Source organism: Carassius carassius, chromosome 24 (genome assembly GCF_963082965.1).
Source record: "Carassius carassius chromosome 24, fCarCar2.1, whole genome shotgun sequence".
NCBI classification, from domain to species: Eukaryota; Metazoa; Chordata; class Actinopteri; order Cypriniformes; family Cyprinidae; genus Carassius; species Carassius carassius.
This window is the reverse complement of record NC_081778.1, coordinates 8,740,215-8,765,446: the sequence shown is the minus strand read 5'-3', so window position 1 is coordinate 8,765,446 and position 25,232 is coordinate 8,740,215.

The following is a 25,232-nucleotide window of genomic DNA, read 5'->3' as shown; positions in this document are numbered from 1 at the left end:
CATTGGAAATATGATTTTCAAAAGACAAATTGCTGTCCAATATAACACCCAGATTTCTGACTGTAGAGGAAGTAAGAGTACATCCGTCTAGTTGCAGATTGTAATCTATAAGATTCTGTGTGGTGTTTTTTGGTCCAATAATTAATATCTCTGTCTTATCCGAATTTAATTGGAGAAAATTATTTGTCATCCAATCTTTTACATTTTTAACACACTCTGTTAGCTTAGATAATTGGGAAGTTTCATCTGGTCTTGTTGAGATATATAGCTGAGTATCATCAGCATAACAGTGGAAGCTAATTCCGTATTTTCTAATAATATTAAGACTTTATTAAAGAGTTTGGTGATTTTACATCCGAGTTAGTTCTAGCTGCAGATAAAGTTTTAATAGTTGGTGATTTTAATATCCATGTTGATAATGAAAAAGATGTATTGGGATCAGCATTTATAGACATTCTGAACTCTATTGGTGTTAGACAACACGTTTCAGGACCTACTCATTGTCAAAATCATACTCTAGATTTAATACTGTCACATGGAATTGATGTTGATAGTGTTGAAATTATTCAGCCAAGTGATGATATCTAGATCATTATTTAGTTCTGTGCAAACTTCATATAGCCAAAATTGTAAATTCTACTTCTTGTTACAAGTATGGAAGAACCATCACTTCTACCACAAAAGACTGCTTTTTAAGTTATCTTCCTGATGTATCCAAATTCCTTAGCATATCCAAAAGCTCAGAACAACTTGATGATGTAACAGAAACTATGGACTCTCTCTTTTCTAGCACTTTAAATACAGTTGCTCCTTTACGCTTAAGGAAGGTTAAGGAAAACAGTTTGACACCATGGTATAATGAGCATACCCGCACCCTAAAGAGATCAGCCCGAAAAATGGAGCGCAGCTGGAGGAAAACCAAACTAGAGGTATTTCGTATTGCTTGGCTGGAAAATAACCTATCCTACAGAAAAGCATTAAAAACTGCTAGATCTGATTACTTTTCTTCTCTTTTAGAAGAAAACAAACATAACCCCAGGTATTTATTCAATACAGTGGCTAAATTAACGAAAAATAAAGCCTCAACAAGTGTTGAAATTTCCCAACACCACAGCAGTAATGACTTTATGAACTACTTTACTTCTAAAATCGATACTATTAGAGATAAAATTGCAACCATTCAGCCGTTAGCTACAGTATCGCATCAGACAGTGCACTATAGACCCCCTGAGGAACAGTACCACTCATTCTCTACTAGGGGTGTAACGGTATGCAAAAATCACAGTTCGGTACGTACCTCGGTTTTAAAGTCACGGTTCGGTTCATTTTCGGTACAGTAAGGGAAAGAAATGCAAACATTAAACTGCAGGTTGTTTATTACTATAAACTTTTTTTTAACAATTTGTTTACACTTTTTTAAAATACTTTTTAATTAAATATATATAAAATAAAAAAAGAATAAGAAATAAAATACTGCTGCAAAGTTCTCCACTAAATAAAATACTCTCAGTCTCAAACCAATATCATATAATAAAAAATAATTGAAAAATATAAATAACAGTGCAGCATTACCAATTCCAGCTTGTAGGCCTGCTCATATTTAAAAAATATATATAACTTTTCCAAAGTGTAAAGTGCAGCATGAACAGTTTCAGTTTTGAGACCTGTTCAGATTTCGTTATAGTGTTGGACCGATCGGAATTAAGAGCAAAGGTCTGTTTAAATGCCGACTGGGAGCTGCGTTTGAATTACAATCATTTATTTCCTAGTTGTAGTGATGTTCACACTCGCGTGATGCCTTTTGAAAACCTTAGGCCGGTGACACACTGGCATATTGCACCTGTCAAACACCATCAATACTGTTGACGGTGTCCTTTATCAGGAGGCTTTATATTTATGCTCAACATGAAGTATAGATATTGTTGTAGTGAAGACAAGAGCCTGCTCTGTCGGCACCTTGGCGGTCTCCCTCTTTGTCACCTACAGTAGCAGCAGCGCGTCAGGCACCATTCTGGTGTGTAAAGACCATAGACTGTATAAAAACAGGTAAAGACACAGAAAACGCGAAGCAGGTGTCACGCAACTGACAAACGCAGCCAGTGTGTCACCGGCCTTAGAATCAGCTGCAGGGCGGGATTTGCGCTGAACGCGAAGACTTCCGCCCCTTAATACGTTCGTTTGGAAACACGAAAATGTATATGTTCCACAAACAAAATATTGCATTCGGTCATTCGGTACACTCGTGCACCGTACCGAAAGCCCTGTACCGAAACGGTCCGGTACGAATACACGTACCGTTACACCCTTATTTTCTACTATAGGAGAGGAAGAATTGTATAAACTTGTTAAATCATCTAAACCACCAACATGTATGTTAGACCCTATACCATCTAAGCTCCTAAAAGAGGTGCTTCCAGAAGTCATAGATCCTCTTCTGACTATTATTAATTCCTCATTGTCATTAGTATATGTCCCCAAAACCATCAAACTGGCTGTTATTAAGCCTCTCATCAAAAAACCACAACTTGACCCCAAAGAACTAGTTAATTATAGACCAATCTCGAATCTCCCTTTTCTGTCCAAGATACTAGAAAAGGTGGTATCCTCACAATTATATTCCTTCTTAGAGAAAAATGGTATATGTGAGGATTTCCAGTCAGGATTTAGACCGTATCATAGTACTGAGACTGCTCTCCTTAGAGTTACAAATGATCTGCTCTTATCATCTGATCGTTGGTGTATCTCTCTATTAGTTTTATTGGATCTTAGTGATGCGTTTGACACAATTGACCACAACATTCTTTTGCATAGACTTGAACACTTTGTTGGCATCAGTGGAAGTGCATTAGCATGGTTTAAATCGTACTTATATGACCGCCATCAGTTCGTAGCAGTGAATGAAGATGTATCATATCGATCACAAGTGCAGTATGGAGTACCTCAAGGCTCAGTACTAGGGCCACTACTCTTCACGCTTTATATGTTACCCTTGGGAGATATCATCAGGAAACATGGTGTTAGCTTTCACTGTTATGCTGATGATACTCAGCTCTATATTTCTTCGCGGCCCGGTGAAGCACACCAATTTGAAAAACTAATGGAATGCATAGTCGATATAAAAAACTGGATGATGAGTAATTTCTTACTGCTAAATTCTGAACAAACAGAGGTGTTAATTATAGGACCTAAAAACTCCACTTGTAATAACCTAGAACACTGTCTAAGACTTGATGGTTGTTCTGTCAATTCTTCGTCATCAGTTAGGAACCTAGGTGTGCTATTTGATCGCAATCTTTCCTTAGAAAGCCACGTTTCTAGCATTTGTAAAACTGCATTTTTCCATCTCAAAAATATATCTAAATTACGGCCTATGCTCTCAATGTCAAATGCAGATATGTTAATCCATGCATTTATGACCTCAAGGTTAGATTATTGTAATGCTTTATTGGGTGGTTGTTCTGCACGCTTAGTAAACAAACTACAGCTAGTCCAAAATGCAGCAGCAAGAGTTCTTACTAGAACCAGGAAGTATGACCATATTAGCCCGGTCCTGTCAACACTGCACTGGCTCCCTATCAAACATCGCATAGATTTTAAAATATTGCTTATTACTTATAAAGCCCTGAATGGTTTAGCACCTCAGTATTTGAATGAGCTCCTTTTACATTATAATCCTCCTCGTCCGCTACGTTCTCAAAACTCAATTTGATAATACCTAGAATATCAAAATCAACTGCGGGCGGCAGATCCTTTTCCTATTTGGCACCTAAACTCTGGAATAACCTACCTAACATTGTTCGGGACGCAGACACACTCTTGCAGTTTAAATCTAGATTAAAGACCCATCTCTTTAACCTGGCTTACACATAACATACTAATATGCTTTTAATATCCAAATCCATTAAAGGATTTTTAGGCTGCATTAATTAGGTAAACCAGAACCGGAAACACTTCCCATAACACCCTATGTACTTGCTACATCATTAGAAGAATGGCATCTACGATAATATTTGTCTGTTTCTCTTTTATTCCGAGGTCACCGTAGCCACCAGATCCAGTCTGTATCCAGATCAGAGGGTCACTGCAGTCACCCGCATCCAGTACGTAACCAGACCAGATGGTGGATCAGCACCTAGAAAGGACCTCTATTGCCCTGAAAGACAGCGGAGACCAGGACAACTAGAGCCCCAGATACAGATCCCCTGTAAAGACCTTGTCTCAGAGGACCACCAGGACAAGACCACAGGAAACAGATGTTTCTTCTGCACAATCTGACTTTGCTGCAGCCTGGAATTGAACTACTGGTTTCATCTGGTCATAGGAGAACTGGCCTCCCAACTGAGCCTGGTTTCTCCCAAGGTTTTTTTCTCCATTCTGTCACCGATGGAGTTTCGGTTCCTTGCCGCTGTCGCCTCTGGCTTGCTTAGTTGGGGTCACTTCATCTACAGCGATATCGTTGACTTGATTGCAAATAAATGCACAGACACTATTTAACTGAACAGAGATGACATCACTGAATTCAATGATGAACTGCCTTTAACTATCATTTTGCATTATTGACACACTGTTTTCCTAATGAATGTTGTTCAGTTGCTTTGACGCAATGTATTTTGTTTAAAGTGCTATATAAATAAAGGTTACTTGACTTGACTTTAGGCCTATTATTAGCTTTGCTAATGATGCTGGAGATATGAGAAGACCGGGCTGCATTCACAGCAGTTTTGTAGTTCTTGATGTTATCAGAATAAACAAGATAATGGGCAGTTAAACCTGTTTTACTGAAAAGACGTTCAAGTTGTCTGCTTTTTGCTTTCATAGCACGAAGCTCTGCATTAAACCAAGGAGAGGAGTGAGACATGGGAACAGACCTGGTTCTAATTGGAGCATACTCATCCGGGATGTTAGAAATAGAAGAATCTTCTTCTTCTTTCGTGTGTCGTCATCAAATGTCCAGCTCAGTAGAACTCAGCCACGTTCTCATCTCAGGTCCCACGTCGAAGAGGCCGGCCTCCGATGGTGGTTTATACAGTGGACAGGTGGTGATTATGTGCTCAGCGGTCTGCTCTGGCTCCCCACACTCACACACTGCTCTGTCCTCCAGGCCCCACTTCCTCATCGATGCTTTGTAACGTCCAACCCCAGTTCGCAGGCAGTTTAGCAGAGTCCATTGCCGGCGTGGCAGATCCTCTCCTTCAAGAGCGCCTCCAGGGTCATAGATGTAACGGTGGATTCGTGAGGGCCCTGCTGACTCCCACTCCTGCTTCCAGGTAGAGGTCTTCACGGGTCCACTTGGATCCGAAAACCCGAGGTCCGACCCGAGACCCGAGCGGGTTCGGGTCCAAAACTCCAACGAGTACCTCGGACACGGGTCGGATTCGGTATTAGTGGTCTCGGGTAATTTAAAATAAATATGCCTTTTCCAAATGGACCCGAGAAGACCCGAATTCTTTTAAACTATGTTGGGCATTTAACAAAATTGCATTATTTAAAACAACTATGACACCGTTCTCTCATTTTTTCTAAGTGTGAGAGCAAATCAGCGCTTCTACGTGCAACGGGCTATAAGCACGGTTGCCTCGCAACGCATTTATTTACTCAGTTCCACATTAACCAACCCCCCTCCCTTTGCCAAGAACTAGTGCGCCATCATGTGGATGGATGTTTGACTAAATGCAAGTACCGGTATTTGAATTGTCGTTAAGCCAGGCCTGTCAATCAATTTGAAAAATACGCGACACTGTCAGAAAAGCATGGAGGCGATAACAGACATTGCGAAAAAGGTGAGGGAAAACGAATATGTAGAACAGAAACATCCAGGGTCGTCATCGGTGTGGGCAACTTTTGTGATCATTGTTGATAAGGAAGGAAAAAAGACTGGTGCAGTTAAATGCGTTGACTGCAATACAATATTAAGATTTGATTCAGCTAAAACTGGAACATCCCATTTGCTGAAGCACCAGAGAACATGTCGGCACAAAAAAACGATGCAAAGCTCCATGCATTCGTTTGTGAGGAAGAGCAGTGGGGTACCTGCCCAGTATAAAAAGACAATACTTGAAAACTGCATTCGAGTCTGTGCCAAAGATCTCAGACCATACCGAATGTTTGAAACAAGCTCATTTTGTCAGTTAGCACAGAGCTTGATCGAGATTGGAGCTACGCACGGCCACTGTGATGTCAAAGATATTCTTCCCTCGGGAGTCACTGTTTCTCGTGCCACTTTGGAGAGGTGCCTTGCCTTGAAACAAGAGCTTTTACCTAAAGTCAAGCAGGCAATTGCTAAGGCATTTGCTTGTGGAGCATCCACTGACATGTGGACCGATGATTTTCGAAAGGTGAGTTACACATGCATCACTCTCCACTTCATAGATGAAGACTGGATGTTTCAGAGCCGGGTAATATGCACCAGTGCTTTCCCATTTGACTCAAAAACGGCCGCAAACATAAAAACGGAACTGCTGAAACAGTTGCATGATTTCGGACTATCAAAAGCTGAAATAGACAAACTTGTGTTTGTTAGCGATCAAGGCGCTAATATAAAGGCTGCTCTCAGCAGCTGGAAACACAGAAGCTGTAATGCGCACGTTCTCAACACTGTGCTGAAACACACTTTCAAGAAGGGAATTGATGAGGAGGAGGAAGATTCGTTACAGCCCGTGAGAGAATGTATTAATCAGTGTAAGTCACTGACGACATATTTTAAGCATTCTGGTTTGCAGCTCCACCTGACACGCACCCTCAAACAGGAATGTGAGACTCGCTGGAACACTAAGCTCGCAATGGTTGAATCAGTACTCGGTTCTTTCGATGATGTGCAAAGACTTCTTATGACAAGAGGGGAAATACACAAAATGAGTCACATCTCAAAAGATGTTCTCCAAATGCTAGTTAAATTTTTGACCCCATTCAAAATGGCAAGCGATGAACTGAGCGCGTCGAACTATCCTACAATCCATCTGCTGGCTTTATGGAAATCTACACTACTTGAGCACTGTGTGGTTACATCGACCGACCCTAAAGCACTGGAGATTCTGAAGCGCAGAGCCAAAGACCTTCTGAGTGAACGAATAGTGCTCGACCAACAAGCAAAGCTTGCAGTGCTTTTGTGGCCTAAGTTTAAGCAGCTACGCATGTTCACAAACGAGGAGAGAGACGAAATATACCAAAGTGCCCGGAGCGAGTTGGACAGCGTTCCCAGCCCAACAGACACGGACCCTCCAGTTCCAAATATTACCATCGCAGCCACAGAATGTACTGCAGTTGCTGGTCCATCTGCGAAGTTCAGCCAGTGGGAGGATGTGGATGACCGAGACATGGCAGTGGATGAGTTGAATGCCTACTTGAATAAAAAAATGGTCATGCACGATAGTGACAGAGACATTTTAGGTGTATGGAAAAACACAGAACACCTCTTCCCAAAGATGGCAACTCTTGCACGGAAGATTCTGTGCGTTCCAGCATCCAGCGTTAGTTGTGAGTGTGCTTTCAGTGTGTCTGGGCGCGCTCTGGAGAACCGACGTACCTCTCTTGGTACAGCAAGTGTCAATGCTTTGCTCTTCCTGAACAGCAACGACAAGTAGGCTGAGATGAGAACTATACACTGTAAAATTTAACTGACTTTATTTCGAAATGTAGGATAAACCAGCATGTTAAATAGGGTTATCTCTGTTCTGTGGTAATCTGCCTGTAAATCGAGGCAATATTATTTTTGATGCTTTGGTTTTAAAAGTTCTAAAAGTTTTAGACAGAACAGTTAGCCTAATAGTTAGGCTTCCGATTGTTATTTTAAAATGTTCTGGCCAACTTATTACTCTGCGATGAAATGTGTATAGTACCATCATATGATGTTTAAAAAAAATTCATAAAAAAATTGGAAGATGCGTATCTGTTTTGCATGCATGGTTTTGCATTATATTAAATTTATTTGCATTATATGATCACAAAGATTTTGTGTTGCCAGAAATTTGGCTTCATAATATTTTATCATCAAATGTTTAAAGTTATTTATTGATTTATTAAAGTAAATTACCCCTGTTCATTCTAAGAGGAAATAATAAACTAATAATTGATGTATGTCTGCATTTTCACTTTCTGTGACCTCTAATGAATAATTAGCGATCCGCAGCAAATGATAATAATAATAATAATAATAATAATTATATATATATATATATATATATATCGCTTTGTTTTTACAATCGTATATATATATATATATATATATATATAAATAGCATAAATAGCATAAATAGCATGTCTGCTTATCAATCTGTCACCCCTGAACATAATGCAATAAAGTGTCTCCTCCAATTGAATTGCTCCAATTTACCATAACATTTTATTTTTATTTTTTTTGACAGTAAGTTTTTTTTTTTTTTTTTGACATTAGCCCATCATGTAGCTATATCAGAGCACTCATGTCTGTAATGGAGAACGGTCACATAACATTGTTTTTCCTCATAAATGCAAACACGACAAATAAAAGACAAAATACTTTTTTTAAAAAGACAAACCATCAATTTTTGGAAAGAATGTATGGATTTAGGCTATAGCGTTTTTGGGGGGAAATGGATGGATTTATAGAGTTTTGGAAAAAAAAATTGATGGATTTATAGCGTTTTGAAAAGAAAAAAAATACTTTGAATTTATCATCAACAATATTGTTGTTTGATTTAATAATCATTGTTCAACATGTTCAGACTGAGCCAAAAAAAAAAAAAAAAAACATTTTAGCAGGATATATTGAATATTCACAAAAGGTGTGGGTATAGGCTAGGTAAAAAATGTAGCCTAATTTTCCTGAAAACTATTGAAATGGATTAATCGCGTTTTGGAAAAGAGCTCCTCATTTTACTTCTTATGTAGGCCTAAATCCAGGCAATAGTTGATAATTTTTTTTTATTAAAATTAATATACAATTAATACAAAACAAAATTCGCTAAATTTGACCTGCTATGGCGGTTCTAATGCCCTGTTTTTAATCTGGTTTTATCTAAACAACTTTTTAACAGCGGGATTGTAGGCTAAATAACACAATTTTAGTCAAAATCAATGACTGGGAGACTTTGTATATTTTATTGAAAATCTGTTATTCTGTAATCTGAAAAGTTATATTTGAGAAACAGCCATCGGTAAATTTTATCCTGTGGTGGTTCTAATGTTAATCATCGTATGGTCCGGTAAATAACATTATGCCAACTTTTAAAGGACGTAATGGGTTACATGTGTGATTGACATTTCAGCACTTCAGCGCGTAGGCTACTCCTACTGCCGCGTCTATGTTAAGTGCATTTTTGAGAAACGCATGGTTGCAGGCTGTGCACATGTAAATGCCGTTTACGTTCGGGTCCAGTCGGGTTCTAAAGGAAATGCCGTCAGGTCGGGTCGGACTCGGGTCTAATTTTATCGGGTCTGTCTCGGGTCGGGTTTTTCTTTAAAAATAAATAATGTATGCATGTCGGGTTCGGGTAAGTAGTGATTCGGGTCGATTCGGGTCGGGTACAGTTTTTAGGACCCGAGAAGACCTCTACTTCCAGGCTGCCGCGAGCCATGCCTCTGTAGACATGTCCTCAGGGATGGACCTGAGCAGGTCTTGTTCCGCCTTTTTGTACGGGTGGCGGGACTTCAGTCTATGAGGAGGCAGTGCTGTTGTGGTGGTATTGTGCAGGATCTGCCAGTTGTATCTTTGGGCTTTCCTTGCAAGAGCGAGGGTAGCAGCCTCTCGTCGGAGGCCGGCCGGGGCAATTCCCGCTAGTGTTGGCAGATGGTAGACAGGGGTAGATTTCAGGCAGCCAGTTATAGTCCGAAGGGCGGTGTTTATGGCAATGTTGACTTTCCTGGCGTGTGGGCTTCTTCACCAGGCTGGGGCACAGTATTCAGCTGTGGAGAAGACGAGAGCTACTGTTGATATTCGAAGCGCCTTGGCAGTTGCACCCCAGCTAGTACCAGCGAGACGTCGAATTATTGCGACCCTTTATGACACTTTGGCCGTCACTTCTTCAAGGTGTTGTTTGAATGTTAGAGATCTATCCAGGCGTACGCCAAGGTACCTTGGGGCTTGCTGGAACTCAAGGCGCTTGTTATTAACGAATATGTCCAGTTCCCGTCTGGCCTCACTGTTGTCCAGGTGGTAAGCTGCTGCAACTGTCTTGCCGATGCTGAGCTGTAAATGCCACTCACGCAGGTAGGCTGCCAAGGTGTCCATGTCCTGGTTTAGGCTGGCCTGCATCTGCTCCCATGTTTGTCGTCTCGTCATAATGGCCAGGTCGTCAGCGTAACCATATTTCCGGGATGTTGTTTCCGGTAAGTCGTGGATGTAGATATTGAATAACATCGGTGCAAGGACAGGACCCTGCGGAACACCATTCCTCAGCCTTCTAAGCCTGCTGCATTGACCGTCACTGATCTTTAAGGTGAAGCTGCGGTTCGTCACCATCTCAATGATGAACTTCACCATGTGCCGGTCGGGAATGATCTTTAGTAGCTTTAGTTGGAGTCTGCGGTGCCAGACGGTATCGTAAGCGGCTGTGAGATCAAGCAACACAACTCCAGCCTTCTGTTTTTCCTGAAAGCTGTCCTCAATGTCTTGGGTGAGCAGTGTCACCTAGTCAACCGTTGACCGACCGCGCCGGAAGCCAGCTTGTTCCCGTGGGAGTTGAGGGTCCACTATTGGCTCGATACGATTATAGATCAGCCTCTCCAGGGTTTTGAATGGGACGCAGAGCAGTGAGATGGGTCGGTAGGATTTGGGGTCTTCAGCAGGCTTGTTTGGTTTTGGAAGGGCTATGACAGCAGCGCGGCGCCATATCTTCGGGAGCTTGGACCTCCGAAGGCATGTCGAGTAGAATGAGCAGAGCCATACAGATGTGTTTACACTCTGGTGAGTCACAAACTCAGGGTGGATGTAATCATGTCCTGGTGCTTTCCCTTGTTTGGTCTTACTCAAGGCAGTCTGGAGTTCAGCTGTTGTAAATTCCCCTGACAAGTTGGCGTCCACACTAGCTGCTCTACACAGGGAAGTCACCTGGTGTGATGTTGTGCGGGCAAAGTTCTTATCAGCATCAGGGAAACAGCTGTTCTTAAGGAGCTGGGATGCGATGGCATTTGCTGTTATTGGGCACCGGGAGGTCGATGGTGTTCTACCTGTCAGCTGGTTTATTGTCCGCCACGCCTTACGGCTGGAGTGGGTGAAGTCAATTGACTGAACTACTTCTGTCCACCTTGACCTTCGGGTGGCATCTAGCTTCTGCAGAAGTACCGTTGCAGATTCTTCCACTTCCTCCCTGGAGCTTGCCTGCTGGTGGACATGCAGGAGGTGGCTGCACTCTCCATCCCAGCCCGGGATGTAGTTTGTGTTAAAGCCACGGGGGATGGTTTTCCTTGCTGCCCCAAGGAGTACTCTGCAGTAGGCTGCATACCCAGCGTCCACGTTGGCGTTGTCTGGGTCTGGGAGACAGGATGATGTCTTTTCTGTTTCCTCAGTGAATGACTGCCAATTTGCCTTACGAAAGTTCCATCTCCTGACGGGTTTCCCTGCAACTGGCTGCACCAGGGATGGGACCTTTATGATGGACGGTCGGTGGTGTGAGCGGGGGAACCTATCCAGGACACGTCTCTCTGGCTTTTGAGCCGTGTGCCACACAGCGAAAGCCAAGTCCGGGTTGGTGTGGGTGTTCCAGCATGCTGAAAAGAAGCTTGGAGGTTCTTTGGGGTCGAACAGTAGCAACGCATTGGCACTGGAGGCCCATTGGCTTAATGTCTCTCCATTTGGTGTAGTATGACTGTAACCCCAGTCTATGTGTTGGCAGTTAAAGTCCCCTGCATAGAAGAATGATACATATCATAAATCATAGATGGACATGTACAATTTAAAACTTCAGTAACATTAGAGGATGCAACAGAAGCAGAGAATGTACTGGTATCAACAGAATTTACATGACGATATGAAATAGTTATGTTATCAGTGCATTTGACTGGACAGATTAATGTAAAATCAAAAATAATAAGTTTGTGGTCAGAGTTAGGAATAGCCAGACCACTGACGGAGATATTATTTAAACCAGATGTACCAGATCATGTGTATGGCGTTTGCGTCATTGCGTCATTGGGGTCAAGTTGTGGTTTTTTGATGAGAGGCTTAATAACAGCCAGTTTGAAGGTTTTGGGGAGTGTAACGATGTACAAACTTCATAATCATCGGGAAGAAGGAGGCGGGAAGTGAGTTTAGAATTTACTCACAGACGACTGACGCGCACCAATAAAAACCAAACACAACTAAAACCCAGGCCTGGTCCTCTCACGTCCTTCACTGTTGTCGCTCCTGTTTTATATCCTTCCATCTCCTCCGTGGGACTCGAGACCGATGGGTCGAGCAGGTGTCGCTCATCTCCAATCACTCCACCGGCCTCGCCCCGTTCCCACGGCTCTCGGCCCCGCCCCACTTGTCACAGGGACATAGCCTAATGACAATGAGGAATTAATAATAGCTTAAATGGTATAGGGTCTAACATACATGCTGTTGGTTTAGATGATTTGTCAAGTTTATACAATTCTTCCTCTCCTATGGTAGAGAATGAGTGGAACTGTTCCTCAGGGGGTCTATAGTGCACTGTCTGATGCGATACTGTAGCTGATGGCTGAATGGTTACAATTTTATCTCTAATAGTATCAATTTTAGAAGTAAAGAAGTTCATAAAGTCATTACTGCTGTGGTGTTGGGAAATGTCAACACTTGTTGAGGCTTTATTTTTTGTTAATTTAGCCACTGTATTGAATAAATACCTGGGGTTATGTTTGTTTTCTTCTAAAAGAGAAGAAAAGTAATCGGATCTAGCAGTTTTTAATAATTTTCTGTAGGATAGGTTACTTTCCCGCCAAGCAATATGAAATACCTCTAGTTTTGTTTTCCTTCAGCTGCGCTCCATTTTTCGGGCTGCTCTCTTTAGGGTGCGAGTATGCTCATTATACCATGGTGTCAAACTGTTTTCCTTAACCTTCCTTAAGCGTAAAGGAACAACTGTATTTAAAGTGCTAGAAAAGAGAGAGTCCATAGTTTTTGTTACATCATCAAGTTGTTCTGAGGTTTTGGATATGCTAAGGAATTTGAATAAATCAGGAAGATAACTTAAGAAGCAGTCTTTTGTTTTAGAAGTGATGGTTCTACCATACTTGTAACAAGAAGTAGAATTTACAATTTTGGCTATATGATGTTTGCACAAAACTAAATAATGATCTTAGATATCATCACTTGGCTGCATAATTTCAACACTATCAACATCAATTCCATGTGACAGTATTAAATCTAGAGTATGATTTCGACAATGAGTAGGTCCTGAAACGTGTTGTCTGACCCCAATAGAGTTCAGAATGTCTATAAATGCTGATCCCAATGCATCTTTTTCATTATCAACATGGATATTAAAATCACCAACTATTAAAACTTTATCTGCAGCCAGAACTAACTCGGATGTAAAATCACCAAACTCTTTAATAAAGTCTGTATGGTGCCCTGGTGGCCAGTATACAGTAGCCAGTACAAACATAACAGGGGATTTATCATTAACATCTGTTTCTCTGGATAATGTTATATGAAGCACCATTACTTCTAGGGCTGCACGTTTTCAAGTTTTTCATTAACCGTTAACCGAGGCCCTTAGCGGTTAATACTCGGTTAACCATAATGTGTGCCAGGGTTTCCGTTGTCCGGTAATTGCCGGACATTGGCCGGAAAAAAAAATGAAATGACTTTAGATTAAACTCCACCAGATCCCTGTTCGCGTCGCCTTCGCTTTGTAGGTGTGCATTTATTAGTCCAAAGGTGATGGGATAGGTGTTTGAAATGGACACTTCCCTTTCTGCAGACATAACTGTAGTTGCACACTTGAGCGCTTTTAGAGTTGGCACAACATCTTCAATAAGCTGCCAGTGCACGTCCTTTAACTCCAAAAATCTGTGCATCTTGAACTTTCGTTACAGTGCGATCTGACAGCACCGCCGTAACTGCCCACCGCTGTTCTAATAGGCGCTCAAACATGTCACAGACGCTGTTCCACCTGGTTTTACAGGACTGTATAAGTTTGTGGTGTGGCAGTTTCATTTGTTGTTGTTTTCTTTCAAGCGCTTTTGTTGCCACTGAGCTGTGGTTGAAATGGCTCACAAGCTTTGCAGCAGCAGAGATGACGCGGTTCAAAAAAAGAGAAAATCCATCATTTTTAGCTAGCTGAAGCGTATGCGCAAAGCATGACACAGAATGCCAATCAACGCCTCTGTTAGCAGCCACAATGTTTTTTGCTTTGTCGTGCACACAGGCAATCACTCGTCCCGTAAGAGCCCACTTTTCCACGGACTCCCTTAACTTCTCTGCTAGGTTATCAACTGTATGGCGAACGGGCAGGGTTTCAGTTAAAAGGACGAATGATTTTAAAACCCAATCTTCGTCAATGTAATGGCTCATAGTGATGGCAACTACATCAGGTGACTGTAGATCTTCTTTGAGCGAATCTCTTTTTGCCACATATCGTTTTTCAATGCGGCGTGTGATTGCCGAACGCGAGGGAATGCTGTAGCGGGGTTAAACAATATTCATCAGTTCTTTAAAGCCTTCCCCCTCCACCATTCTAATTGGCATCATGTCCTTTTCAATCATTCTGCAAATCCCCTGTGTTATGGATTCAGCTTTAGCACCACTGCACATGTTTTGCGCTAGCATCGTGGGGATGGTAGGCTGGGCAAAGGTACTCACAGGCTCCGCGGCCGCCTCTCTAATGATGCCCGGGTGTTGGCTGTTGAGATGGTACAACAACGAGGTTGTACTTGAAGTATATCTAAGCACTGCATTGCAATACTTGCATTTTGCCCCGTCATTCTCAATTTTAAAGTGCTCCCACGCTGTACTTTTCTTTGCCCGCTTCATATTAGAAAACTGGTCATGACTTCTTCTTGTGGACATTACAAATGTCTGGGAGCACTCTGGCGGTCTCTAGTGGTGCAAAAATTTATTACAACTAAATTCAATGCACGCCATTGATGCCACTTAACCGAGCAAAATGTTTCACTCGGTTACGCAATTTTTAACGGTTAATCGGTTAACCATGGACACCCCTAATTAATTCAAACAAGTTATACTTGAAGCCTGCCCTCTGAGAAATCCTGAAAACGTTGTCCTCAATTAAAGTTTGGATGTGTGTCTCTAATTCTGAAATCTTCTCTGTCAGCCTAACTATTTCCCTGCATTTATTAAATGTGAATCCCTCATCTGCAATAGAGATAGATAAACTGTACATGTGGCAAGAGGTGCAAATAACAATAGCAGGAGAAGCCATTACTCACCGTGCTTGATGAAATATTCTTACCACAGTTGTTTGATGAACTTGTGAAAAACTGGAGCGAGAGAGAGGAGAAAAGAAAACAGCGATAGGTTCGAATGAAAACACTAATGACAAGCTAACCAGTGCTAATGCAATGCAGGTGTACTGCATTCACAGATATAAAATAAATGTGAATTATCAAAATTAATCTGATAAGATTGATCGATAATATCAGAAATATGTATGTATTATATTTTATCACTTTAAAAACAGAGAGTGATAGTAAGATAAAGATTCTAGAGAGAAAAAAACAGCTACACGGAGCTACGATCAGCTACTGCAAGGCCAGCAGGCCAAAAGGAAGCAGAGAAAACACTGTCCAACAGCGACACCCGCAGCTAACAATATACACTTCCATTCAAAAGCTTGATGTAAATAATATAAATGTAACTGTAACAAATGTAACAAACAATGCTGTTCTTTCAATTTATCCCCCTAAAAAAACCTGAAAAAATATTCTCAGCTCTTTGCAACATTAATAATAATAATAATAACAACAATAAATGTTTTTATTTTTGTATAAAATCAGATTGTTAAAAGGATTTCTGAAGGATTTTGTGACTGGAGTAATGATGCAAAAAATTCAGCTTTGAAAGACAGCTTTGATTGTTCCTAATAAACTGTTTATAACTGCATTCGCAAGTGAATATTAAATTATGTTGTGGGATAATTAAATATATTCTAAATAAACTACAAACATAACATTATGTAAATTTATATTTTGGCCTTACAGTCTTTCTTGTAACTCTTCCTCTCCCAGACACACACCTGACTGAAAGGCTCATTATGCAGCTCATTATGCAGGCCTTTTGTCTTCTCAGGTGTAAATCACAATGATATTCATGATAGTTGACGCCTACTCGCATATGACTTTTACCAACAAACAGTGTCTTAGAAAATTTAAATTAATATATTGTTTTCTGTGAGTGAGTAAACAAGATGATTTTCACATAATTTAGAAAGAAAAATTCTAGGCTACCAGCTCCAGTTCTCAAAAGTCCAGGGAACCAATGTGTTTTGTGTTTTATGGCCTTATTCAAGTGATTTAACATTTTTAGTTTTTCAGTAACCACGCATAACATTTTTTTTTTTCTAAAAAAACACAAGCATGTACATACATGCTGCTCACATATTATTATAGCCCAGTTTGTGCTGATTACAGTGAGATTAGACTTAAGCCATTAAGAAACTGAAAAAAGCACAAATGTCAGGGCATGACAAAACTTCTCCAGGCCCCAAAAATACCCTTAGATCTCGGAGGGTTAAAGTCCTCTACCTCTCCCACAGTGAAAGGAGAACCACATAACAAGAGTGCATAATCCATAATGTCTCTTAAACTGCAGATAAATTCCCCTTTAGGTAACTGTGATTTAATGGGTTCCCTGAGTCCAAAACGGAACAAATCCTTAAACAATATCTCATCGTAAAGTGGTACTTGATCTGACAATTTACAGAACCGGTGAACATGCTCCTCAATAGATAGTCCTCCTTGATGAAAATGTAATAGCTGGTCTACAGGGTCCATGGTTGAGCTGGATAGATGAATCGTTGACATGGAGGTGGGAACAGATATCTTGGTAAGGAGAGGATACCGTGCTGCTGGATCCTGGTATGGCGTAAGTTTTCTGTAACAATGAGTCAGAGACGGTCGGATCCATATGCAGTCGTTTATTAAACAGAATGGTCAAAACAGGCAGAGATGAGAAAACAGTGTCAGGTATGTCAGGGAATATCCAAAATCAGCCCCAGTAACAAGCAGAGGTCGGGGCAGGCAGCAGAGAATCACAGTCAGTATAAACAATCCAAAGTCAAACACGGAAGGAACAAACACAAGGAGAAACACTCAGAATTGGCAGACTGTGCTAGAACAAGACTTCGCACTTATTGAGAGTCCAAGCACAGTTTATATAGGGGAGTGGTAATGGGGAACACCTGGTGTTTATTAGCCCTAAGCACGGGATTATGGGAAATGGAGCTGGGAATGGAAATACAAGAATGCCAGTGTCCTGAGTGGAGTGCCCTCTATTGGAGTTCATGGGCATTCCAGCTGATTATCATGACACATACATGTTGTTGGTTTAGAGAATGAGTGGGATTGTTCCTCAGTTGATCTGTAACAGGCTATCTGATGTGATACTATAGCTGATGGCTGCATGGTTACAATTTTATCTGTAATAGTATCGATCTTAGAAGTAAATTAGTTCATAAAGTGATTACTGCTGTGCTGTTGGGAAATGTCAACACTTGTTGATGCTTTATTTTTCATTACTTTAGCCACTGTATTAAATAAATACATGGGTTATGTTTGTTTTCTTCTAAAAGAGATGAAAAGTAATCAGATCTAGCTTTTTTAATGCTTTTCTGTAGGATAGGTTACTTTCGCGCCAAGCAATGCAAAATACCTTTAGATTTGTTTTTCTACAATTGCGCTCCATTATCCAGGCTGCTCTCTTTAGGGTGCGAGTGTGCTCATTAAACCATGGTGTCAGACTCTTTTTCTTAATCTTCCTTAAGCGTAAAGGAGCAACTGTATTTAAAATGCTAGAAACGAGAGAGTCCATAGTTTCTGTTACATCATCAAGTTGTTCTGAGGTTTTGGATATGCTAAGGAATTGGGATACATCAGGAAGATTACCTACAGAGCAGTCTTTTGTGGTAGAAGTGATGGTTCTACCATACTTGTAACAAGTAGAATTTCCAGTTTTAGCTATATGAAGATTGTGCAAATCTAAATAATGATCTGTGATATCATCGCTTGGCTGCATAATTTCAACACCTTCAACATCAATTCCATGTGACAGTATTAAATCTAGAGTATGATTTCGAAAATAAATAGGTCCTGAGACGTGTTGTCAAACCCTAATAGAGTTCAGAATATCTATGAATGCTGATCCCAATACATCTTTTTCTTTATCAACATGGATATTAAAATCACCAACAATTAAAACTTTATCTGCAGCTAGCACTATCTCAGATATAAAATCAGCACATTCTTTAATAAAGTCTGTATGGTGCCCTGGTGGCCTGCATACAGTAGCCAGTACAAACAGGGGATTTATCATTAACATTTGTTTCTCTGGATAATGTTATATGAAGCACCCCTTTACCTTTTGGCTCATGTTTATAACAGTAATCTTGGGGGGTAGACTCATTTAAAATTGTAATGATCCAGAACTCGACATGGGATCCATATGCAGGCTTTATTGCAGAAACACGTAGTTGTACAGGCAATGGTCAATACCAGCAATATCAGCAACGTAGGCAGAACAGAGAATCAAAATCCAGTAAACAAGCAAGGGTCGGTAGGTAGGCAGCAAAGGTACGTAGAGGAGATCAAACAGGGTCGGTAATAGGAAAACAAACATGGGTAGTAACGCTCAGAAATGACAGACACAGCAAATCAAGACTTCGCGTAGAACTGTTGTAATAGTCCAGCTTATATACACAGTCCTGATGAGTAGCACCTGTGATGGTGATCAGAGTCCAAGGACGGGGCTTGTAGGAAATGTAGTGTAGTCAGTGTAAATGAATGAGTGGATGCGTGTGTGTCAGTATTCAGGTGAGGGTGCCCTCTGCTGGCCAGTAGAGGGAATCACGGGGTTCGTCTCCGTGACAGAGCCCCCCCCCCCCCCCTGCGAGCGACTCCTGGCGCGAGGAAGCAAACGATGTCGGGGTCTACCAAGGGGTCGAGGGGCCGGTCTTTCAGGATGTAAACGATGAAATTCATCGATGAGATTGGGGTCTAGAATATCCTCAGAATTTAACCAAGAGCGTTCCTCTGGACCGTACCCCTCCCAGTCGACCAGATACTGTAGAATTCTTCCCCGACGTCTGGAATCGGGTAATTCCTGGACTTGGTAAGCCTCCTCGCCCTCTATGGTGATGGGTTGAGGGGCCTGTGCACGGGACCTCCCCTCTCCCTCGTCTCTGGGACCAGCAGCGGGTTTGAGCAGGGATACATGAAAGGTAGGAGAAATACGATATGTGTTAGGAAGTGCCAGCCGGAAGGAAACTGGGGTTATCTGTCTAGTGATCTGAAATGGACCCACGTACCTTGGACTCAATTTGCGGCATGGAAGCCGGAGACGGAGATCCCGTGTTGATAGCCACACCCATTGACCCAGCTGGTATTTGGGACCTGGGCGTCTTCTGCGGTACGCTTGCTCCTTTTGCCTTCGAACAGCGTGTTGAAGGTGAACATGAGACCGATTCAAAACCTCCTCAGTGCGCGCCATCCATTCGTTCACAGCCGACACGTCCCTTGGATCCCCTGACCATGGGAACATTGGTGGTTGGAACCACAGTACACATTTAAAGGGAGTCAGACCAGTTGAGGGTTTGAGAAGGGAGTTCTGCGCATATTCTGCCCATAGTAAGTATCGAGCCCAATCGTCCTGATTCTGATTGCAATAGGTTTTGAGGAAGCGATTCAATTCTTAGTTGAGCCTCTCTACTTGTCCGTTTGCCTGGGGATGATAACCAGAGGTGAGGCTGACATTGACGTTCAGGGCTTTGAAGAAGGCTGACCATAATTGAGAGGTGAATTGAGGTCCTCGGTCTGACACGATGTCTTCGGGTAAGCCATATAATCGAAAGACCCAATTGCAAAGGTGTTCTGCAGTCTGGAGAGCTATAGGTAGTTTGGGTAGTGGAATGAATCTACAAGCCTTGGAGAATCGATCTATGATAGTAAGTATGGTAGTGTGGCCTTGGGAACTGGGAAGATCTGTAATAAAGTCAATGGCAATGTGAGACCAGGGTCGTTGTGGAATGGGAAGTGGTTGCAGGAGACCGGCGGGAGATTGCTTGGATGATTTGTTAATGGTACAGATGTTGCATTGCTGTATGTAGTTAGCTGTGTCCTTGTGCAGTGATTCCCACCAGAAGCGGTTCTCCAGCTGATTAATGGTGGCTGTGATACCTGGGTGACCAGATGATGGATGGCAGTGAACTTGACTTATGACCTGGTCACGAAGATGTTCAGGGACGAAGATTCTGTCGACTGGGCAGGCCACTGGGGTTTCGTTCTGCTCCCTGTATTGTTGAAGCAGAGTCATGATGTCCCATTGAATGGGGGCAACTACTACATGAAACAGCAGAATGGGTTCTGGATCTAGTGGAATGTCCTCCTCCTCGAATTGACCTGGTGTTCTTGGAGCCGGGTCGATAAGTTACTGAGAAGTCGAATCGATTGAAGAACAAGGACCATCTAGCTTGACGAGGATTAAGGCGTTTGGCGGTGCATAAGTATTCCAGGTTCTTGTGATCTGTCAGTACTGTAAACGAGTGTGTAGCTCCCTCTAGCTAGTGCCTCCACTCCTCGAAGGCTGCCTTCATGGCAAGGAGTTCCCGGACCCCGACACTGTAGTTGTGTTCTGCTGAGTTGAGCTATCTTGAATAAAAGGCAGAGGGATGAAGTTTAGCGGAGGGGTCTGGACGTTGGGACAGGATAGCGCCGATACCTGGGTTTGATGCGTCAACCTCGACAATGAAGGGTAATGAGGGGTCAGGGTGACAGAGGATGGGCACGTTGCTGAATCATTGCTTCAGGGTCTGAAATGCTTTGTGAGTGGATTCTGACCATTGTAGTCGGTGAGTTCCTCTCTTGACCATTGAAGTGAGTGGAGCGACCACTGTACTGAAGTTCCTAATGAATCTCCTGTAGAAGTTAGCGAATCCTAGAAATCGCTGTAATTCCTTGAGGGTTGTGGGTGCAGGCCAGTTAAGAACGGCGTTGATCTTCTTCTCGTCCATGGCCACCCCTCCGGGACTGATTATGTACCCTAGGAATGTGGTGGAGGTCGTGTGGAATTCGCATTTCTCAGCCTTGGTGTATAACTGGTATTTGATGAGGCGTTGAAGAACTGCTCGGACGTGTTGTACATGTTCAGGAAGTGTGTTGGAGTAGATCAATATGTCATCAATATACACGATCACAGATATGTTCAGCATGTCTCTGAAGACCTCGTTAATAAATGACTGAAACACCGATGGACTATTGACCAGTCTGAACGGCATCACAAGATATTCATAGTGCCCAGTGGTGGTGGAGAAGGCGGTCTTCCATTCATCTCCCTCTCTAATGCGAATGAGATTGTATGCGCACCTCAGATCCAGTTTGGTGTAGTACTGGGCAGTGCGAAGCTGTTTGAGGGCTGAAGGAACCAACGGAAGTGGGTATCTGAATTACACAGTCCACGATAATCAATGCAAGGACGAAGACCACCATCCTTCTTTTTCACGAAGAAGAACCCGGACGAAGCAGGGGATGTGGACGGTCTGATGAAACCTTTCTGGAGTTCTTCATTGATGTAATCCTTCATGGCTTCGGACTCAGGTTGAGACAATGGGAAGATGCGACCCTTTGGGGGAGAATGCCCTGGCAGAAGATCGATTGCACAGTCATATTTACGGTGAGGAGGTAAGGTGTTGGCTTGCTCCTTACTGAAAGCCTCCATAAGATCAGCATATTCCTCTGGAAGGTCGAGAATGGACTCTCGTGCTGGAGAGAGTGACACGGAACAGACAGGAATGGGTTTGACCAGAGAAAGACAGTTCTGTTGACAATGAGTGCTCCATTTCACAACTTGGCCCTCTCTCCAGGAAATCTGTGGATCATGCAGACGTAACCAGGGTAAACCAATAATCACGGGAGGGTGAGATGTGGGGAGAACGTAGAATTGAATCCTCTCCTTGTGAAGTAAACCAGCCGCCATCAAGATTTTGTGAGTGAGGTGAGTAATGGATCCAGAACCCAATGGTCAACCATCTATTGTCTCCACTGAGAGAGGTAGAGCATGGAATCAGTTGAATGTCATATCTCTTAGCGAACTCTTCAGAAATGAAGTTGCCAGCAGCCCCAGAATCAAGTAAAGCAGAGGTAGAAACTTGTTTGTCGTTTATCCATAATTCAACGGGAATGCTTACACACTGGGTATCACACATGGAAGTGAGAGGAGTACTCACCGAGCGTAGTGAGGAGGTAGATGCATGAGTGGGGCAGTTGTTCCGTTGATGACCAGGTAAGCCACAGTACATGCATAGTCTGTTATAGATGCGTAGAGCTCTCTCCTCAACAGACAGATGGTAAGTGTTGATCTGCATGGGTTCAGTAGGTTCATTAGATGGCAAGAAAACTGGGTGGTCAGTGCGACGAGAACTGGTTCGTCGAGCACGTTGCAGATTGTCAATGGAAATGGTAAGTTCATTGAAGCTATTAAGATCTCTGCCCTCGTCTCTGCATGCTAGCTCAGCTTGAAGATCATAATTCAGACCCTTGCGGAAAAAGTACCTTTAACGTGTCGTTCACCCAGTTGGTTTGTGCCGCCAGAGTGCGAAATCGTAGGGCATAAGCAGCCGCCGTCATTCTGCCTTGCGATAACTCCAATAAGCGATCTCCAGCTCCCTTTCCCTCCTTAGGATGATCGAACACTGCTCTGAACTGTTGTAGGAAATCATGAAAGGAAGAGAATGCAGATCCATCGGAGCCCCATACAGCAGTAATCCATTCCAGGGCTTTCTCAGTTAGCAGTGAACAAACAAAGGCGATCTTCCCACTATCAATAGTATACAGCGTGGGTTGCTGTTCCACAAACAATGAGCATTGTAATAGAAAGCCCTTACACTTGTTGGCGTCACAGTTGAATTTCTCCGGGAAAGCGAGAGGGGGATTCACCTGGGGCGGCGTCCCTGCAGCGTGGGCACTGGCGGACGCTTCCGGCGTTGGTGTGGCCGCGGGAGCTGTATGGAGACTCTGAACGGCTTTGACGAGTTCCTCGGTGATAGATGTCAGTCGATTCAGCTGAAACTGATTAGCAGCGATCTGACTGGTTTGGGTCGCCATGGTGGTATGCAGACCTTCATAAGCCGCTGGATCTCATGTTGGCGAAGTTTTCTGTAATGATCCAGAACTCGACATGAGATCCATATGCAGGCTTTATTGCAGAAACACGTAGTTGTACAGGTAATGGTCAATACCAGCAATATCAGCAACGTAGGGAGAACAGAGAATCAAAATCCAGTAAACAAGCAAGGGTCGGTAGGTAGGCAGCAAAGGTACGTAGAAGAGATCAAACAGGGTCGGTAACAGGAAAACAAACAAGGGTAGTAACGCTCAGAAATGACAGACACAGCAAATCAAGACTTCGCGTAGAACTGTTGTAATAGTCCAGCTTATATACACAGTCCTGATGAGTAGCACCTGTGATGGTGATCAGAGTCCAAGGACGGGGCTTGTGGGAAATGTAGTGTAGTCAGTGTAAATGAATGAGTGGATGCGTGTGTGTCAGTATTCAGGTGAGGGTGCCCTCTACTGGCCAGTAGAGGGAATCACGGGGTTCGTCTCCGTGACAAAAATAATGTAATCATCAGGTTTTAACCAGGTTTCTGTCAAACAGAACACATCTAGGTTATGATCAGTGACAGGGCCGTCGCAAGTGGGGTGAAAGGTGGTGACGATTATAGGGGCCCACGGCCGAGGGGGGCCCCCCGGCGATCTCAACCGTCTGGCTGAGGCTAGCCTAAAAAGATGATCAGGACAGTTGACAGGCCACTGCTGCGTGTCGTCACGAAAGCTTATCATTTTCAAGTGTTTTTAAGTGTGACCACTTTCCATTTTAAACATTCAAAAGAGTTTAAATCATTCAAACACAAGACGCGGAAAAGCTGAACTGGTTAGTGGATAGTTGTGTAAATATTGTCATAATAACAGTTGTCTGAAGTTTTGGTTGATTGTAATCCATTACATATCTTTCTATCAAAGTTATCTGACATTATCAAGATGAATTTGTTCTGACAGTTCAACTGAGTTCTTGTCATATTTGTGTGATAATGTAATAAAAGTTGAAGGTGTCTGAATACATTTTGGTTTGACTGTTAATTGAATTTTTAAAGTGAAGACTATGCAGTGCTATTTTATATTTAATTATTTGTTTTCTGTACCTGGACACCTACAAACATGAAACAACCTAAACATTGTGCAAGTAACACAAATAAATAAATAGAATGAACATATACATTAACAATTTAAAACAGGGCCCACTGGAACAACCTGCACCGGGGCCCCGCTAACCCCAGCTAAGGCCCTGCTCATTGATCAAATAATTTACCGTAAGTGCTTTTGTAGAAAGGGACAAATCATTACAAAGCAACTTTTTACGTTTCTGCAATATTTAGTAGTAGCTTATAAGTGGTGACTGTCAATTTGTGCGCATATGACAGGATTTTTCAGAAAAATTTATACAATACGTAGTCAGGCAGACGATGAACATTATTAACAGCAATTATTATATGATGCAATCACGCTTGTATCAATATTTGTTAGTGTTGTTTGTTGATTCAGGTTTAGCATCATCTGAGGTTCTCTGAGGGGTCAGCATCATCTCTTCTCAGGTATTCAGGATCCAGACTGGAGCTTGTGTAAATCCTGGTTACCACGGGATGTAAATCCCATGGCAAAACAGAGAAAAAAATAGAGACATCATTAGCATAGCTGCTGTTCCAACAAAGTAAAATTAGTTAGTTTAACCCAAGCTAAAGAATAAGAATGCGCATTTGATCATATGCAACTGCAATCACAATTTAAGAGATTCATTAGTGAAATGCTTGGCGAAAGAGATGCATTTGTAATCTAGATTTAAACAGAGAGAGTGTGTCTGAACCTCGGACATTATCGGGAAGGCTATTCCAGAGTTTGGAAGCCAGATGTGAAAAAGCTCTACCTCCTTTAGTGGACTTTGCTATCCTAGGAACTACCAAAAGTCCAGCATTTTGTGACCTTAGGGAGTGTGATGGATTGTAACGTGGTATAAGGCTAGTTAGGTACGCAGGAGCTAAACCATTTAGGGCCTTTTGGTTAAGTTATGATAA